Source organism: Arachis hypogaea, chromosome 7, assembly GCF_003086295.3.
Source record: "Arachis hypogaea cultivar Tifrunner chromosome 7, arahy.Tifrunner.gnm2.J5K5, whole genome shotgun sequence".
In the NCBI taxonomy this organism is placed as follows: Eukaryota; Viridiplantae; Streptophyta; class Magnoliopsida; order Fabales; family Fabaceae; genus Arachis; species Arachis hypogaea.
In genome coordinates this window covers 73,938,585-73,954,683 of record NC_092042.1, presented here as the reverse complement: position 1 = coordinate 73,954,683, position 16,099 = coordinate 73,938,585, and positions in this window count along the sequence as shown.

Here is a 16,099-nt window from a genome sequence, read left to right as displayed (position 1 = left end):
CGCTTTTGACAAGCTCAGATTAGAAGAAAAGGATCTAAAGGCATACCCAGATAACCTCTTTGGACTGGGGGATACACCGATCCGACCTCTCGGATATATATCTCTATACACCACTTTTGGAAAGGGTACAAAGTCAAAGACATTTAGCATTGACTACATTGTAGTTGACGCCACTTCGGCATACAACACCTTAATAGGTCGGACAACCTTGAACCGATTTGTAGTTGTTGTCTCTACACCCCACTTATGCATGAAGTTTTCCACAACAGAAGGGATTGCCACCATAATGGGAGATCGAAAACTAGCACGCAAATGCTACAATGAAAGTCTTAATTTAAAAGGCAGTCCTAGGAGAAAAGAGGTCAACATTATCAAACTTGGTGGTGTTCAAACTCGGGAAGAACTACGCCCCCAACCTAAAGGAAAGGTAGAAGAAGTACAAAATGGAGATCACCCAGAAAAAACAACAAATATAGGGGCTAACTTGGAAGGAGGACTGAAAGAGAAGCTCATTGACCTCTTAAGAAAAAATGCCGACCTCTTTGTTTGGAAAGCGTTCGACATGCCTAGTATAGATCCCGACCTGATGTCCCACAAACTTGCCGTCTACCTGGGTTCCAGACCTATTTAGTGAAAGCGACGAAAGCTTGGGCCTGAAAGGACACAGGTCGTGGAGGAACAAGTTCAAGCCTTACTAGAGGCAAGATTCATAAGAGAAGTAAAGTATCCATTGTGGCTGGCCAACATAGTTTAGGTAAAGAAACAAAACGGAAAGCGGAGGATGTGTGTCAATTGCACCGACCTCAATAAGGCTTGTCCCAAAGATCCATACCCTCTTTCCAGCATCGATGCTCTGGTCAACTCAGCCTTCGACTATCAATACATGTCCTTCATGGATGCCTACTCGGGATACAACCAAATCCCGATGCATAAGTCGAACCAAGAGAAGACCTTGTTCATAACTCCAAAAGCTAACTATTACTACGTAGTAATGCCTTTTGGATTAAAGAATGCCGGGGTCATATACCAGAGAATGATGAACAAGGTGTTTATCCCCCACTTAGGAAAAATTATGGAGATATATATGGACGACATGCTTGTTAAAACCAAGGTCGATTTGGCACTTTTGTCCAATTTTTTCTAGATATTTTCTACCGTAAGGAAGCATGAGATGAGGCTATATCTCTCAAAATGCACCTTCGTATGAGATTAGGCTTCATACTAACTCAGAGGGGCATAGAAGCAAACCTGGACAAATGCAAAGCTATACTCGACATGAAGAGCCCGACTTATCTCAAAGAAGTTCAACAATTAAATGGAAGGTTGGCAACTCTATCCAGATTCCTAGCAGAGTCAGAGCTAAAATCACTGCCCTTGTATCCAATTCTCCGAAAGGAGAAGTAGTTTGAGTGGACCCTAGAATGTGAACAAGCCTTTCAAGACTTTAAAGTCTTCCTGGGACAACTCCTCATACTTACCCAACCAGTAGTAGGAGAAAAACTCGTCCTCTACCTAGCAATGGAGAACCGAGCTATAGTTTCAGCCTTGATCAGAGAAGATAAGGACAAAGAGTAGAATTGAACTATCAAAAGATTGAAAAATTTGCATATGCCCTTATCCTCACCTCTCAAAGGCTCCGACCTAATTTCTAGGCACACACTATAGGTTCACACTAATCAACCAATGAAACACATTCTACAAAAGATGGACCTGGTAGGACGGATGCTGCAATGGGCTGTAGAATTTTCCGAGTTCGACTTAAGATATGAAATTCAGACAGCAATCAATTCCCAATATCTCGCAGACTTTGTAGTTGAATACACCGAAAGCTAGGAAATCCCAAATACATGGAGCCTTTATATAGATGGGTCATCCAACAAAGCCGACAGTGGAGTAGGCGTCATCCTAGAAAGTGAGCAAGGAACTCAGATAGAACTCTCGTTACAGTTCGAGTTTCATGCTTCTAATAACCAAGCAGAGTATAAAGCCTTACTCACTGGCTTAAAGCTGGCTAAAGAAGTGGGAGCAAAAAAATGACAACTTCATATATTAACAGTACCTATCATGCCAAGGACCCCAACATGAAGAAATATTTAGATTAAGTACGAGAACAACTAGCACAGTTCTCAGAAGAAAAGGTCTGACATATAACCCAAAAATCAAACGCCCGAGCTGATGCCCTCTCCAAATTAGCTAGCACCAAGTCAGGGGGTAACAATAGAAGCCTTATCCAGTCGATATCAAAGAAAGATGACAACTTGGGTGTAATGACTATATCTAATCAACATTTAGGATGGATGACCCCTATAGTCAACTATCTTAAATTTGATATCCTCCCTAAAAATGAAAAGAAGGCCCAAAGACTTATAAAGGAGGTACAAAATTATACATTGGTCCACAATGTCCTACATAAAAGAGGCATATCAACACCTCTCCTAAAATGCGTCCCGACTTCTAACACAAATGAGGTCCTAGAAAAAGTACACAATGACATATGTGGAAATCACTTGGGAGCCCGATCACTATCCAAGAAGGTGATCCAAGCCGGGTTCTTCTGGCTGACCTTACAAAGAAAAGCGGCTGAGTTCATTAAAAAGTGTCCGCCTTGCCAGAAGCATGCCAATTTTCATGTGGCACCTTCTGAAGAGCTTATCAGCGTCACCTCACCCTGGCCGTTTGCAAAATAGGGACTCGATCTTCTCAGACCATTTCTCCAAGCTCCAAGACAAGTCAAATACCTCATAATGGGATTGACTACTTCACTAAGTAAATTGAGGCAGAACCACTAGCAACCATCACTTTCTAGAGAAGTCAGAAATTCCTCTATAAGAACATTGTCACAAGGTTTGGAGTTTCTCACTCCATTAGCACAGACAATGGAACCCAGTTTATCGACTCGACCTTTAGAAACCTGGTAGCTGACCTCAAAATAAAACACCAATTCATATTGGTGGAATATTCTCATGCCAATGGACAAGTTGAAGTTGCAAATAAAGTTATATTGACCGGGTTGAAGTGTCGACTACAAGATGCAAATGGAGCATGAGCCGACAAGCTCCCTCAAGTCTTATGGGCATATCGGACAACCCTTCATTCTACAACCAGGGAATCACCTTTCTAATTTTCTTACGGAATGGAGGCTATGGTCCCCATAGAAATCGTTGAAGAGTCACCCATGGTTGTATTCTACAATCAATACCCAAGCATAAAAGGAAGAGCTTTACCTCCTTCCAAAAATTTGAGAGAAAGCTCAGATCAGAGAAGAAGCTCTAAAGCAAAGGATGGCCCTAAGATACAATCAAAAGGTGATAAAAAGAAACTTTGCCGCAAACGACCTCATACTGAGGCAGAATGATATCGGAGTTTAGAAGTCGGGTGAAAGGAAGCTAGCTGCAAATTGAAAAGGACCCTACAAGATTATCGAAGTCTTAGAAAAAGGCTACTACAAGGTGTCTGACCTGCAAGGACGGGAGCTTCCAAGGTTGTGGCATGCATGTAATCTGAAGAAGTACTACAGTTAGGAAGCGTACCTTGTTCTCTTTCCCAACCTTAAGATTTTTTTCCCTAAAAAGGGTTTTTTCTAAAGGGAGTTTTAACAAGGCGCCACAGCAAGGGCTAAGGGTAGTCAAAAATCCATAGTAGCAAATTTACGTAAGCAAATTTCTCATTTATTAATAAAATTCCATTTTCTCCCCAAAAGTTTCCTATAAAACGTAGTTTAATTTAAGTTTGGTAAACCATGAAAATCATTGCCCGACCTAAAATGGTAGGCAAGATGAAGCGACGAAGTACAAGTTAATGTAAAAAGTTATATAAACAACTCAGTGAAAACGGACATTAGAATCAAGGTAGAACAAAAGAGAAGTGTAAAAGTAACTTAACAAAGTCCGATTGCATGAAGTTGGAACTTATAAAAGGGAAACTGGAATAAACAAGTTTAACATTTTGAAGCTCAACGAAAAAACAACATTAGAAGTTGTCAAAGTATAATCCCCGACTAAGTAATTCAAAAAATACCTAACATCATTGCTAAGTTGTAGAAAGGTTCTTTAAAATTTAAATGTTGTTGGAAGATAACTTAAAAAAGTTTGTTTAAAAAACTACTGGCTATTACAAAAAATAAATTCTTCATCAAAGACCCACAAGTTGGGCCACCCAAAAAACAATGGAACCAAAACCACTAAAACCTACGATGAAGGGCCAAGTAAAGGATTAAGTTCCTCCCAATCACTACATCCTAACCTCGGGCAGGAGGGGTCGGAGGATGAACAGAGACTGGCACGGTCGGGACGGCACCAGGTGGTGAAGGAGGGAGCTCGGCATTAACAGCATCAGAAGGGACCTCGGGAGTTTGAGAAGTCTCTTTGACCTGAGCACCCGAAGATTTCGGCTCGGGCAAAGCCTTATCCTCATCATCATCACGGGCTGGAACAATCTTTTCATCCACCACAATGTTATCTTGACTGAATAGAGAAAGACCAACATCAGAAGCCAGAACTTGAACCTGGGCCTTCAGATTGGGCGAACATTTCGTCCATCCCTTCAGCCACAGACTCCAGGGTGGCATATCATTCCTTGGCCTTCCAACTTCTCCTTAAGGTTGAGTTTTTCCCCAAAAACTTGAGCATAGCTCTCCTCGGCCTTCTTTTGTAACCCCTCTGTCATAGCTATAGCTGCCCCCGCCTTCTTTATTCTGGCCTGAGCCTTCTCCAAGTCGGACGATAGCCCGTCCTTCTCCTCTTCCAACTCCCCTTTGATTCCACTTAACTTCTCCACCTCAGCTTTGGTGGCCACTAAGGCACTCTGAGTAGCGCTAAGAGGTGTCTTCTTCAACTCCTTGGATAAAGAAGCACACACTCCAGCTATCTGAATTTCGTTCGATCCATGAGCTGGAGATGATTCTGAATAGCCACGCCATTCATACTAATGCGGCTGTGAGGGAGAATGTTCTTTTCACTCCAAGCCAGCTCTTCAAAATCATTACCATATATACTACTCCCCTCTTTAATGGTTTCTTTGCCTTTGAGAGGGGGCTCTGAGGATGAAGGAGAAGGGGGGATTGTCACGGTCACTGGAGGGGAGTCAGGATGTACTAACCGACTTGAGGGAGTAAGGATGATCTTCTTCTGGGCCGAAGTACCGGAGTCCAATTTCTTTGGAGTAGATCGGACAGAGGTACCCCCAGCTTCCTTCTCTTGGATTTGAATGCTTCGAGCTACGACATTTTTTTTGGTCTGGTGCTGCTGTTTCATTGTTGCAGACTTCGGAGCCATATTCTCTGCAAAACAAAAATAAAAGGCACCTTAGTTAGCCAAATTACAAATCAAAGTCATAAATCTAAAGGTCGGAAAGCTACCTAGCTTAGACTGAAGCAAATTGAGGTCCCCTAAGAAATTTTTAGTATCCAAGTGAGGAGCCCGGCCCCAGCACATCTACCATACACTTCTCAAGCTTGTCTAGGGTATCTACATCATATTTGGCTAGCACGGATTTTTCTTACCAATACAGTGGAAAGGAAGGTTCATCATTATCATCCAAATAGAAAGGTCGGACACCCTCTACAGCTCATACTTTGAAGAAATAGTTTTTAAAGTCATGGAAGGATTCATCAAAAATGGAAAAAAAATCTTTGTACCCTGAACAAAACGAAAGGAAAGCCAAGATGACTTTCCTTTTGAAGACCCGGGTTTGGTCAAGACAAAAAGGTAAAAAAAAAAAGACCTTGAGGGAAGATCGGACATCGAGCTCCCAGCACAAAAGTTGGTACATCTTGAGGAAAGCCCAAGAATTCAGGTGAAACTGGGTAGGAGCAACATTACAAGTCCAGAGAATGTTCTCAAAGTCAGAAAAAGGAAGTTTAATGCCTAATTTTGTAAAGAAACAATCATATGCATGAAAAAAAGGGGCATTCCAATTTTTCTAAAGGAAGGAAACACACTCTCTCCTCAGGATCTGGCACTAGTAACTCAGAATTCCGCTCATCCTCCCGACTTTTACATAGCCTACGGTGTATACGGAATACATCAATGTACTCTTTGTCAACTGCAAAAACAGGAAGAAAGACAATATTATCTACACAAGATAACAAAGAATGTGGGATCTTTGATGACATGTTGACAATTATAGACTGAAACATAAAAGCTACACCTACAAATACAAAATAAACAAGTCATCACTAAAGAGCTCGGCCACAGTAAAAAGAAGTTGGACAAATGCAACAAAACACAAAACGCAATTTCAAAAAGATCTTTTTAGAACAGAAATAATAAAAATGGTGTCCCTCCTACACTATCGACAGCGATACCATTGGGGGTATCACAAATACATTCAACAAGTCACAAACGATAACAAGTTTCTCCAAATGCCAGAAATACAGTCAAACGTTCGTAACAAGTAATATCCGGCAACAAAAATAGTTTCAAAAAGGATTCTCAGTAAACAAAATGGCAGCAGTCATCAACTTTTCCAAGGAAGACTCAAGATGGAAACAAAACCAACAACTGTAAGAATCTCCGCTACTACTCAAAATATCACCTAAATACAAAAACAAATTCGAAAAACACAGAATAGTTACGCAAAAAAGAAGTCAAGAGTACCAATCTTGATGAGATTCGAAAGTAAGCATGAACGTTCCTCTCCGTACGGAAAAGCAAGATCTTCAAAGGGTCCAGATGGAGAAACCTTGGAACTAAAACCGGTTAGGAAGCGAAAAACAGAAGGAGAAATTGAAAGAGCTTTTGTGAGGAAAGAAGGCAAATAAAGCATTTTCAGAAACACAAAAAATGAGAAGAAAAAAAGCGCAAAATATTTTATAAGAGAGAAGGGAAAAAATGGTCATTTCACACCCTTCCTTAAAAGTCGCAACCTACTATTTTATTTATTAGTTTTGATAGTAGATATTTTTAAGAAGCGCTATATTTTTTGTTTTTTCTTATTAAATATTCCATAACAACTTAGTTAAGAAACAACTAATAAGGAGAAGTAGAAGTAACAATCGATGGGATAGAATAGGGTTTGGATCAAACCCTAATCCTATCTGCGCGTTGATATTTTTATATAAACTAAATTTTACTCTATTTGCGGGTTGAGAATATTTCAATCTTAACCCTATCCATTCTTAACCCATGGGATTATAAAAAAGATGCAATATTATTATATATAACTTGATGATAATTTAAAATAGAGCTGACTTTTATGTAAAAAAATGTATTAAATTATTAATTAATGAACTTTTCTTAGTGACTAATATAACACTCTTACTACCAGAATGTCACGCTTCCAGCTGCGTCACTCTAATAGCTAAGATATTATGACAACTTTCATATACTTAATAATAAAATAGGAGCCTTTAACTCAGAACCGTAATGCTGTTTTCTTTAAAAAACCGAAACTTTCTTTTTTTACAAACATGTATATATATAAACAAATTCAATCACAACATTCACACACACACACACACACACACACACACATATATATATATATAAATATACGAGACTTTTCATACAAGTAACTTACAAATATTTTAAACATATATATCATTACAATTCCTATTCCTCTTTACAGAAATATAATAACAAAGGCAGGGAAAAAACTATAACTAATATATAAATATACAACACAACCAGAGGTGCAGAAGAAACTCCATAAAATCCTCATCCGTCCTGAAAAGAGAAGTCTATAGGGGGTGAGAACCTAACCACACGGTCTCACTAGAGAAGTTCAGAGTTGTTTTAAGAGGATACATATAAAGAAGAGTATGGGTTTCAACCACAATAATTATCGTTCGTCTTATGAATCTATTCAAACATCAACATATAAATAATATGAAAATCAAAAAGCGTATCTTTATTTATAAAGAGTTCCAATTTTAATAAATCACATAATATTTCAATACATACCAAAGGATCAATCAATCCAAACTTACCAATAACGGCTTCCGATCCAAACACAACCAATCACGGCCTCCACCCCAATATATAGTCAAATCTCGGCCTCTAATCCAACATATAATCAAATCTCGGCCTCCGGCTCATCATATTCACACAACACTCAGTTTCAAAACAGAATCAATCACATACACAAACAATGCAAGGCAAACACAATAAAGAGCAGTTACAACAAGTACCACAATTAACAATTAGACAGAATTCATTAGATAGGCAAACCAAAATACTTAAGCACACTTAAACACTAGCAACCAAATGTAGTATAATCCGTGCCTTTTCTACTGGCCATGAGCTCACGCGTCGGTTAAACTACTAGAATTCAACACATTCGGTAGCTAAGCCGGATATGAAACACCACAAAACAAAGCAAGTGGACTAAACCGCAACCCTTGCATCTTACCCGCTTAACCTGGAGCAAGTGGGACAAACCTCAACTCTTACATCTTACCCAGGTGAGTGTTTACAATCTCAACCTGAAACAAGTGGGACACGCCTCAACCTTTGCATCTTACCTAGGTGTTTCAAGTCTCAATCTGGAGCAAGTGGAACAAAGTCACAACCCTTGCATCTTACCCAGGTATTTTAAGTCTCAATTCAAAGCAAGTAGGACAAAGTCATAACCCTTGCATCTTATCTAGGTGTTTCAAAAGTCAAGTCTTTATTTCATTTCCATCATAATCAAACTCAAACATAACCAAACTCAACATCAAAACTGCAATTATATAATAATTATATTTCAATTAAACCTCATCATTAACATAATCATAATCATCACTAATCAATCTTAATATTCTTCTCATTCACTTTCACATGTCATTCTTTAATTAATCACTTTAGGGGCTAACTAAACCCAACTTTCAAGCTTCTCAGGACAATTTCAATTTCTTTCTTGAATTTCGAGCCTTCCCAAAGTTTCAGAAAGCATTCCATTTCGCCAATTGAATCTAAATACTTCAAATTCACTAAATCTTTTCAAAAGATAACCCCTTGAATTAGAATTAATCAAACAAAATTTATTTTCAAATTAACTAAAGTTTTTGAAACTACACTTCATTTTTAAGCTTACAACTTTTTCTAAAAGACTCAAAAGTCATTTTATTCTTAAATGCTCATTTTTATTACTTTATTTTTCATTAAAATCCTCAAAACATCACTCTTTAGTTTGAATCAATTCAATAAAACTCGTTTCCATTCAAGCAAGTACCCAAAACATATTTCTGTTCATAATTAGCAGAACTGAAATAAATTGAATATCCAGTTCACTTCTATTAGTTTCATTTCCTCTAAAGATCTTTAAAATATTTTCTTTAAACCAAAGTTAATCAAACAAAAAAAAATCCATTTTTATTCAATCAAATTCAAACGATTTAAATTCACTTATATACTTATAAAAAATTTGACAGTATCTCTTCTAAAACTCAGATTTTGTCACCTTTTAAGGGTCCCAACCAAACCGATATCTCTCATTAACAGCTTCAATATCAACCATTTTCAAAATATATACATATAAATCAGATCATCCATAACACTCAACAATTCTCAATACAAACCAATCAAACAAATCAGAATCCTAGACATCAATAAAATCAAGTCAATCACAAGCAACCCAACTTTTCATTAATTCTTAGTCCAAACTTAGATAATCAGTTCCATTCATCCAAACAGCTCAAAGTAATCCATAAGATTCACATAATCACAAAAATATATTTTTCATAACAATATCGATTTATAAAAATTTTGGAATATAAAATGGTTTGAGAAAAAGATCCTACCTCAAAAAGTTGAAACCCGTAAGCAATAAAACACGTTAAGACCCTTATTTTTCCGGCCCATAATAGTGACAGCTGCAACCACAGCTCCATACTACTTTCGGAACAACAGTAGCAACTTTAATCACAATAGACAATTATCGAAACTTGACCATACGTTACCAAAACCTCATAATCGTTAACAAACCATAACAGAATACTGATTTCAAGGGTTCTAGAAAGAAAACACTTATTGTAACTAAGGAAGAACGGCTAAATCGAACAGCAGTAGCTCCGCCGATGGTTCTAATGGCCACAACGTCGTTAAACATAGCATGCAAGAACCATAGCTCAATCCTAAGACATTAACGTCGCGAAATCCTTAGTAATATGTAACAGAACAACGACTATAGGGGTTTGAAACAAGGAACAGTAATAAACCCCAATTTTGTGATTTATCTTGTGCTTAATTTGGGAGATTTTATCAACTTATTCCACATTTATTCAATGAAATAGCATGGTTTTGTAATTCTTCCTAAATTTGTGCTTAAGTGTGAAAACATGTTTTTAGGCCCTTAAATTGGTAATTTTAATTTACCTATAATTCCATTCAATGCCTTGATATGTTTGTTGAGTGATAGATTCATAAGGCAAGTATTGGATGGAAGAAGTGAAGAGAAAAGCATGCAAAGTGGAGAATTCAGGAAAAAACAAGGATTTGGAGAGCATACATCGACGCGCACGCGTGAAGATGAGGTCACCAAGCGATGCATACGCCTGGCCCATGCATACGCGTCACAGCAAGCACGTGACCTCATCAAAGTGAAAATGCTGGCGGGCAATTTCTGAGTTTCTTAGGCCTAAATCCAACTCATTCCTGAGGCTATTTCATGCAGAATTCAAGATTGAACAAAGGGGGAGCAATTAGTTTTAGGTTAGCATCATGTAGGTTAGTTTTCTAGAGAGAGAAGCTCCCTCTTCTCTCTAGAATTAGGGTTCTTAGGGTTAATTGCATCTTAGATCTAGGGTTTAATTACTTGTTCTCATCTTGTTTTCTTTACAATTTCTTGTTCCTACACTTTCATTCTCTTAGTTTGTAGTGTTAATTTCTCTTTTCATGCCTCTTTTATGTTTATGAATACTCTTGTTGAATTTGGGTTTCCTTTAATACAATTTATGTTTGATGTTCTTTTATTGTTGATTTGAGTTGTTTATTGTTGATTCCTTGCATTATGTAGTTGTAGATTTATTATTCTTGCAATTTTACCATGCTTTCCTTTTATGCCTTCCAAGTCTTTGACAAAATGCTTGGTTGGATGTTAGAGTAGCTTTTTTAGCATTCTTGGCTTGGAAAGAGGAATTAGGCAATCTTGAGTCATGAATACCCAACTTATGTTGGTGATCTAGAGTTGTTAATTAATATTATTTCCATTGACCCTAGTCTTTTGCTAATTCAATTAGCAAGTTGACTAGGACTTTTGGATTGAGATTAACTAGTATTATTTGACTTTCTCCCTATGTGAAGATAATATTGTACCTTCTACCATTGATGGAGATGACGAAATAAGATAAATTCTTGTTAATCATTGTTATGATTAGTGACTAGGATAGAAAGCTTAGATTCTCAATCATTGCTATGAATGTCTCTTTTTATTAATTGCTTTCTTTAATTGCTTACTTTATTTTCTTGCCATTTATTTTATTGCCCTTTTACCAAATCAAACCCTCATTGTTCCTTCAAAGCCAATAATTGATCACTTCATTGCAATTCCTTATGAGACGACCCGAGGTTTGAATACTTCGGTTAATTTTCATTGGGGTTTGTACTTGTGACAACCAATTATTAAAACTTTGATTGAGCATTATTTGTTGGTTGGGAACTATACTTGCAACGAAGTTATTTCCTCTAATTGAGAAGAAATTCCTAACCATATGAAAATGCTCTTTCAAACAGCTTACCGTAATTACGAATAAATGAGAGAATGACGCAACTATAGCTCCAGTGATGACTTCTGGCAACCCCAACGCCATTTCCAGCGACAGAGAACTCTTGCAACCTCGCAAAAGTCAAAGGCAGAGGTTCTGGCGACTGATTCTAGCAACAGCAGCGGCTTCTGACGCGAGTGATAAACCCCATTTTTAGGGTTTATCCTGTGCTTAATCTAGTAGATTTTATCCATTATTCTCACACTTATTCATACAATTCGCATGTTTTACGTTTTTCTTCCTGATTTTGTGCTATGATTGAAAACATGCTTCTTTGGCCTTATATTTGCTAATATTAATCCTCTCTTATTACCATTCGATGCCGTGATATGTGCGTTAAGTGATTTCAGGGATTACAGGACAGGAATAGCTTGGAGGATAGAAAAGAAGCATGCAAAAGTGAAAGGAATACAAGAAATTGAAGGAACTACAAAGCTGTCAGCCCTGACCTCTTTGGACTCAAACGGTCATAAGTTGAGCTACAGAGGTCCAAATGAGACGGTTCTAGTTGTGATAAAAAGCTAATCTCTGGAGCTTCAAAATGATATATAATTTGCCATAGTGACCGTACATCTAGGCGATGCGCACGCGTCATATCACGCGCATGCGTCGCATTGACGGAAAACCAGCGTATTAAGATTCACAACCAGCAATTTCTAGGCTATTTTTGACCCAGTTTTCGGCTTAGCAAACACAGATTAGAGGTTACAGAGCAGAGGAATCAAGAGATCACTTTTCATTAACATAATTTTAGGTTTAGATGTAGTTTCTAAAGAGAGAGGCTCTCTCCTCTCTCTAGGATATAGGATTCCTAGTTTTATGCTTTTGAGTTGGATATTACAGAGTTACTACCTCCATTGAAGACTTTATCATTCTAGTTTATTTTCTGTTTTCTTACTCTTTTAATCCCTATTTACTTTGTTCAGAGTTACAATTGGATTATTTTCATGGATTGTTAATGCAAAGAGTACTTTTTCATTTAAATCTATTATTTGTTTAATTGTTTCCAGTTGAATTTTTATTACCATATTCTCTTTTTACTCCCTTTATATGGTGTAATGGCATTCATGTTAGTAGAGTAGACTCCCAACTTGGCTTTGGAGTTGATTAATATTTGAGACCCTTGAGTTGGAATACTCAAGAGTTAATTGGTAATTGGAAGTTGTTGGCTGACTTTCTAGTTACTACACTAATCCTTCCCAAGGGAGAGGATTAGGACTTGTGAATAGAAGTTGGCTTCCTGCTTAACTTTCCTTCATTCATTGAGGGTTAACTGAGTAGAAACAACAACCTATTACTATTAATCTTGGGAATTCCAACAAGGATAGAACTTCAATTTTATCTTCTCCTAGCCAAGGCTTTTTATTTTAATTACATAAAACCTCTTGTTAATTTTCATTGCTTTAATTTATAATCATTTATTTCTCCATTCCTCATCCCAAAATTTCTCAGAAAACTCATAACCAATTATAAGCACACTTCCCTGCAATTCCTTGAGAGACGACCCGAGGTTTAAATACTTCGGTTATTATTTTTATTGGGTTTGCTTAAGTGACAACCAAGTTTTTGTACGAAAGGATTCTTTGTTGGTTTAGAAGCTATACTTGCAACGAGAACTTATTTGTGAATTCTAGACCACGCAAGAATCCGCTCGTCAGCGAGCTTGGCAGCGACGGTGCATGAACGATGGTGATTGGGCAAGGATGGGAGGCAGAATGCAACTCCTCTCTCAATCTCGTCTGGCTCTTCTCTTGCGGCAGCTCGACGGCGACGCTCCTCACGGCTGTGGTGATGGAGGGTTCAGCGACTCCTTCTGGCGATGTCCCAAGCCACCACGACGGCGAAGATGACGAGATGCAGCACCTATTTCCTCTCCTCGGCGATGGCGGTGCACAAAGCTCCTCTAGTTGGTCGGGGTTCCAGGACCGTGCCTCCTCTCTCCCTCTTACTCGACGACAACGACGCTCCCAGCCCAGCCGGCTTCGTCTTCTTCCTCCTCCCTTTCTTCCCTTCTTTCTCGATCACCCCTATTCTCTCCTTTTTTTTTCTCATCGGTGTGGGGGCTAGCGGTGGTGAGTTAGAGTTAGAGGGTATGAGTGTGAATGTGTAATGAATTTAGGGTTAGGTTAAGGTTTTGATTTGGGAAAAAAGGGTGAGAATAAGTTGGTAATTTCTAATAAAAATAGGGATAATGTAGTAATTGAAAACCAATTTTAATCAAACAATAATTATATATAAAAAATACTAGTTATTCATCAAATTAGAATTTTTTCTCAAATAAATACTCTAATTCAAGAATTATAGATAATCAAATTAATTTCTTTTTATTCATAAAATAAGGTACAAAATCTTAATATTTTTTGTGTCAACAAAATCTAAATATTTAATCAAAGCATATAAATTTTTTATTTTTTTTTAATTATTAAAATTTTAGATCATAAATAAGAAATTGTCAAACTAATATAAAAAAATATGTGAAAGTATCATCTTTTGTAAATATAATAAATCATAAATAACTTATTAGTTAATTTTTAAAAATTTGGGATCTTATAGTTAATGATTTTTGTATTTAGTGAGAGGTTTTTGCCTCAACATTCACTTAAAACATATTTTTACATACAGAAAAGTTCTACATCCATGTAATTTTTTCATCCAAGTTATCCAAGTAACTTCTATCAGACGCGCCTCCCCAACCCCCTTACGCGTTTGTTATACACGTGCCTCATATAACGTAAACCTTGTTCTCTTCTTCTTATTCTTCTTCTTCAACCTAATAAAATTCGCTGTTCTCCTCTGTTCGCATTTTTCTTCTCTGCTTGCATTCTTCATTATTGATCTGCATTGAATTCAACGTAATAAGCTCCGTCATTCTTCTTCTTCTTCATTTTCTTCTGCGATATACATTTCTGAATGGAAACAATGAATGATTCAACTTCAAATCAGTTGAATGAGGTTATTACGTTGAGACAGCTAGGAAATAATTGCTGCAAAACACAGAATAAAGTAAAAGGAGGCCGCCGAACCGAACAATATTCATTTGGTGAATCAAAATCACAAAGGCCACCGAACCGAACAATGTTCATGTGGTGAATAAATGGTGACCAACTTTCAATCAACAAGAATAGTATTTCTCCTCATCTTCCTCCTCCTCTTTCTTCTTTCAAATTCGCGCACGTAGGTTCTTCTTCTTTCGTTATAATCATCACCAACAACACCAACATTTTGCTCGGTTACGTAGAATTGCTCATTTTGATTCACTTGATTGTTAATGTATTTAGTTGAGTCCTTGTGCATGCAGAAATACTTTTTACTGATTGATTGTTTATCACGTTTTATTCAGCACATGATTGGTATTCGGTTCAGTGGTTTTGGTCATTTCGGTTCACCTGATTGTTATGTGTTCAGTTAACTTCTTTTGCATGGAAAAATGCTATTCTTGAAGATTGAATGTTTATGACGTTTTATTCAGCACATGAATGTTGCTCGGTTCAGTGGTGTTGCTCATTTTGATTTACTTGATTGTTAGTGTGTTCAATTGAGTCTTTGTGCATGTAGAAATATTTTTCTTTGATGATTAAATGTTTATGATGTTTTATTTAGCACATGAATGATGTTTGATTCAATAGAGTTGGCCATTTTGGTTCATTTCTATTCTACATAATTTAAAACTCTTTCTACTCACCTTCTACTGCTTCTTCACCAGGGAGAGAAAGAGGAAAAGACAAAAAAAAAAGAACAGCAGCAATAACAACAAAAGAATGAAGATAAAGAGAAAACACGTGAAGAAGAAGGAAGGCGAAAAAGAAGGAGAAGAATGAGGAGGAGGAGGAAGGCGAATCTCTATTGCTGTTTTGTTTGTTTCTGGTTGTTCCTTGCCAAATCTTCTCGCGATTCTTCTTTAGTAGTGGTTTTCGCAGAGAACGTGACTGAAATTTGAGTGATTTTGAAAGAGATTCGAAGAGAAGGAGCGGTTTTGTGTTGAGGAAGAAGTAACATTTTTTTTATAATGAGCGCGAAGTAACGAAGGGTTTTCGAGCGCGTGTTTTCACTCGTCATTAATGTGCGTGACTTTATTTGGACTTGGGTTAACTTGGTTACATGGTTACATGGATGTGTAGCGCGTTCATTTTACATAAGTATATAAGAATTAAGACTCATCCCATACCATATCTAATGCGCACAAGAACCTTATCTGCATCTTTCCCTATCTGCTCACAATCCTACCTGACCAAATTGGATAACTGTGGGTAGGATGCATGTTGTCACCCCTAAAAAAAGAGAGATATATAAAATAATGAAAATGTAATTCTTATATTTATTGAGTTTAATTTTGATATATAAAATTTTTGGTAAAATTGTTTAATTATATATTTTTATGATTATTTATATAATTAATATAAAAGAGAATTATTTATA